The sequence below is a fragment of the Bactrocera neohumeralis genome, unplaced genomic scaffold (genome assembly GCF_024586455.1).
Source record: "Bactrocera neohumeralis isolate Rockhampton unplaced genomic scaffold, APGP_CSIRO_Bneo_wtdbg2-racon-allhic-juicebox.fasta_v2 cluster11, whole genome shotgun sequence".
NCBI classification, from domain to species: Eukaryota; Metazoa; Arthropoda; class Insecta; order Diptera; family Tephritidae; genus Bactrocera; species Bactrocera neohumeralis.
In genome coordinates this window covers 10,331,875-10,337,146 of record NW_026089624.1, presented here as the reverse complement: position 1 = coordinate 10,337,146, position 5,272 = coordinate 10,331,875, and positions in this window count along the sequence as shown.

The window sequence follows — 5,272 nt, the reverse complement described above, 5'->3', positions numbered from 1 at the left end:
AGTTCTTTTCTAAACTAAAATTTAAATTTTTTTAACATATGTTCTGACTAAATAAATTTTTAAGAAAAAAAATAGAATTATTATAAATAAAAAATAAAAATAGAAAAAAAACAAGTTTTTTTATATTTTTTAAAAAAAGAAAAATGGTGTTTTTTTTAAATTATTTTTGGGGAAACCCCCCATGGGATTTCCCGGGGGGTATGCCACGGCATGGGTGGATCGGCCGTAAAAAGTTGGGGGGGTCGGTCCATTTGGACTCGTTGGAGCACTCTAAAGGGGTAAAAGGGGGATTTTTCAAAATTGCCCCTCCCAAAAAAGTTGCCCCAAAATTTGGGGGGGACATCAAAATTCGTTTTAGAGGTATGGTTCCTTCGGCAAAGTTTCTTATTTTGATCCCTAGAATATGATTTTTCTAGAGCAAAGGGCGATGTTTAAATCGACCCGCCCTAATGTACATATATCAATACTCACAACAATAGGGTTAAATTTCTTTTTTATTTATATATATTTAATAGATGTATAAGAATTTATTTTGTTTTCTTTTTTCTTAAATCAGGCCACTTGTGAGTGTCATGATTATTGGTTTTGCAATACTCAGAGTGAAACAATTTTTCAAACTAAATATAAACTCTTACATAATTTCACGCACGACAACACCTGCAGCGTCAGTTAGCAACTCATAAAAACAAGTTATTTATTTACCTTTTTCCGCCCGGTGTCTTTATGTGGAGGACCTGCAGCATTACAGGATTCCGATAATTCCTGCCATAATGAATCTATAAGCATTTAATTGCGATTTGTAAATGCTCTTATGATGTCTGAATTTTTTCCATAAATTCAATTATTATGGTATTTTGTGTTCTATTCTTACGTTTTCCCCTCTAAAAGTAAAGTTGATTAATTCGTACAACAAAATAAATAAATTTCATAAATTGCATTTTTTCAACCGTCTAACAGCATACAGAAATTACAACGCCATATTCAAATTTGCTAGCGATTGTCTTCTTGCCTTATATCTGATATCAAAACCCATAAAATTGGTTTCGATTACACTCAAACCAATAAAAATCCTGTTTCAAACATCAAACCAATAATATCTGAGTTCATGGCACCTACTACTTTTTTTATCGGTTTCAATTCTAATTCCGACAACTATCAGATTCCACACCACTGATTATTGAATAGTTCGATTTAGACTATTTTGGATTTCCTGTGAGGAATCAAGATAAATCCTAGGTTTCACATAAATGTAATGGCAATATTAGGGTTCTTTTGGCGCCGTGATTTGATGATACAGATGGATAGGGAAACACCCTCAGGATTAAAAAATAAAAATAAAAACTTATAGTTTTCGAGATATTTTTATTTAAGTTCAAAAATTTGTAATATCTCAAAAACTAGAAGTTTGAGGTGAGTATATGAGTACACATTTTCTAATCCTCAAGACCTCCTTTATCCGCCCATACCTTCAAAATACGGCGTCAAAAGAATCGTAATCGTACCAATGTTATGTTAAGTGTGAGACTGCTATAAAATTTGGCTAAACAAGAACTCAGACATATGCCAAAGAGGATAAGAGCTTTGAAGAAAATCTGAAGGATCAGGAAAAACCCTCAGGCGGGTTGGTTTGTAAACGTTCAATGTCAAATGTTTATTAAACTTAAATATATTTTCTATACAATGATTTACGATCTTTGAAAAATATCAAAAATTAAGTTTGAAAAAAAAAAATAGTTTTTTACGGAAAAAATGGTCGTCTTTTTAATGCCAAATTGACAATTTTCAACCAATCAAAAAAATCGTAGGTCATTATATAGTAAATGTATTCAACTATACCCAGTTTTAATTTAAAGTCGATCGGTCAATTTCTCGTTGAGTTATGATTAGATTAGCAATTTAGAAAAATGTCGTTTCGAGAAAAACGCGTTTAAAGTTTCACTTATATATGTTTGCACCTCTGAGCGGGCGCTGTTTAGAACGCTGCCATTCAAAAACTATTCAAGATACGACCTTGCGAATTTCACAGGATATTTTTGAATATATAAACTATCGAAAAAGCAAAAAAACAAAAAGAATTTTTTTTGAAAGTGTCACATTGGTATAGCCGCTTAAGTTGAAACCTTAATCACTTGGGTTCTAATACCGGCTATAAAGTTTTCATTGCATCGAATAGTCCATTATAATAAAATAGTATTTAGTTCATATTTAAAGCTATTGAATACAATTCTTTTATTGCGCATAAAGTATGTTAAATTGTGCGTTTAAGTTGAAATAAATAGGATGCTTATCAAACTTTGAATCCTACGCTAAATTTGGTGTGGGCTGACACCAATATGGTTCTTGGACCTTGCGGACACCACAATCCCACTTCGGTTTATATGTCTGACAATAAATGCACGAAGCACTATCTGAAAATATGAACTCATCACGAATGTTTATGCCAACATTATCCAAGTTATCTTAACTACCATTGCTTGAGTGCACGCTCAATTTTTGTTGCCAAAAAATTCGAAACTGTGAATTATTCAATGGAATTTCTAAAATCTCTGGGGAGGCTTGATATGCAAGCTGCATTACGTCTTTCTCTTTTCGTATTATCTTATTTTTCCCAGAAATACATTTGTAAGAATGGATAAAGATCCTTTTTTTTATTTTCCACATTAAAGATTTAGAGTTCAAAAGCTCAAAACGTGCGCTACGTCAGCTACTCTACTCCGACGTCATTTCGCAAGTGATAAAATAAATTATTCAAGGCTCAAGCATGCACTACATCAGCTCGAACCTACATACCTACCCTACACCTTTGCGCAAATGATTATATTATGATAGCAAATGCCCACATACAGATTCGGCAATGGCAATAGCAATACGTTTGACAGTTAGTATTCTATAAATTCTATCCTGTCGAGGTGCCCCGTTATGAAACGGAGCGACCGATTGACATGATTTTAATTTTTTCTATATTCAATAAAATAGGACAGATATATGAACTACGCGGAGAGAAATATAGAGCCGAGTTTGAGCAATCTTTTAATGCATATTAGTTGATGTTAACAAGTTGTTGTTGAGAGTCGAGAGCTCATGTAGTCGTTGTCTAAGACGCCTCCTTAATTTAAACCAGTTATAAAAGTTCTTAACGGGGTTTCTCGATTCTTGATATTTAATTGTTTTGTAATATCTGAATTGGTGCCGTGCGTCATTATAGTTTTATTTATTAGTAATGTCAATTTCTGATTGACTTCATTATAATAATTAATTAATCATAACACTCATCTCTTGATCAATTACGTGAATTGGTCGTCTGTTGGCGTTAGCAAAATCTAACCTTGCAAATATTGCTTCCAACTTCAAAACTGTGCCATGATTAGTTAACATATCATTGGCATTACCTACAATCTTATTTCTGGGGATAGCTAGTGCTCCAAAATACCTTCTACTACCTTCAATATGTATATAGGCTCATCGAATTTTGTGTAGCTTCCCTCCAGCTGACATAAGATTTACCGGAGAATTCTGGCAAAGACTTTATTATGTCTAAATTTTCGTGACTTGTTATGGAATCATTAATTCCTTGAGTTTCATACTCAGCTACATGTGCCGCATTTGTTAGAGTTTTAATTCTGTTACTCAACTGAGCTCAGTTACTAAATTTGCGGTTTGTGTAGCTATATCGGCTACAACTGCCAATGTGTTTTACGTGGGTATCTGCCTACGAAGGCTCAAATCCACGGCGCTATCTATTGCTAGTAGCACATAGATCAAATTAATGCGTTGATCAGCGCCCCAAAGTGTTTGCACAACACTACACTCTCAGTGCCGCCCCACACACATACACTTTGGTTCCAATCGGTTCGGGTGAAAACCAAAGGAAACACCCTAGCCACCTTGGTCGGGTTCGAGGCCCATCTAAAACCTCTGCCGTACTCTGGGTCCGGCACCCGGCCGCAGTGCGACTCCACATTGGACTATTGCCCTTTGCATTTTTTATCTCAAGACTGAGCAGATTACTCCAGAGCGAACGGGGGCAAACTGCTCCCCGTGGTACCATGTTTTGGTCTTTGGTGTTACCTGTAGCTCGCGCTACTGCCAGTCGATCCCCTAAGAACTCCGAGGAGCTCTTAAGAACCCGGCTGTATGATGTGTTGTCCGTCAAATCCATTTAGTGTTTGTTATATAATCGCAAACCCATTTAAAGAATATGATTGCATCTCAATATAGCACTTTTCTGACATTACACTATGCTGACATTCAATAAACCAGACATGTGAATGTCAGACATGCATTTGGATTTTAGTCGCCTCCTACTACAGGCATGCCTTACCGCGGGAATATTCTTATCTCCCTCCCCGCAGGAAGCTATATCGGCTACAGTAAAATTATTCACTGCCATTTTGAAAATTGTAAAATTATTTTGTTCGCTTTAAAAATTCTTTATTTCTTGATATTGAACTATCGCCTCTTTTCTATAATCCTTATTTTTCGGTGTTTTTTATATATTTGTGAGTTTCATGAAATAGCATATACATTAGGCCGGGTCGATTTGTGGGGAGGCAAAAAAATCGCCCATTGCTCTATGAAAATTATATTCTAGGGATCAAAATAAGAAACTTTGCCGAAGGAACCATACCTCTGAAACGAATTCTGATGTCCCCCAATTTGGGTCGAACTTTTGGGTAGGGGCAAATTTTGAAATAGAATTGAAATTACCATTTCATTCTTATTACCTCTGAAAGTGAGGAGAACTAAAGCAATAACCACTATGGTATTTCAACAAAAATAATGAGTGATGTGACCATTTCAAATCAAAAAGCTTACAATGAATCCACCATCCTCTACACCGCAAGATGAAGCAACTACATTAACAACTATCGAAAACCCAATGAGTCATATACCCAAGCATGATGTTACTGTTTTTGGTGTGTCTACTGATTTGACTGATCTTAATTTACCAACCCATCTGGATGTCTTCAGATAATATTTTTACTTAAGCGAACGTGCTAAAACAGAACAAAAAAAGTTTTCCCATAAATCATTCACTATTCAAGTACAAGATAAGTTGATTGGAATTTGGAAAAAACTTGGTATGGAAATAATGCTGAAAAAAAGTGTATGTAATAAATTGAATAAATTGCTTGACAAGTATCAAGAGCAAATCAAGAGAATAAACAACGCCCAACAATTTACAGAGTATGTAAAATCTCTGGAAACAATTTTTTACACTGGAACATGTAAATGCGATTTGAAGGCAGCTCCATTTGCATGCGGCTGGGTT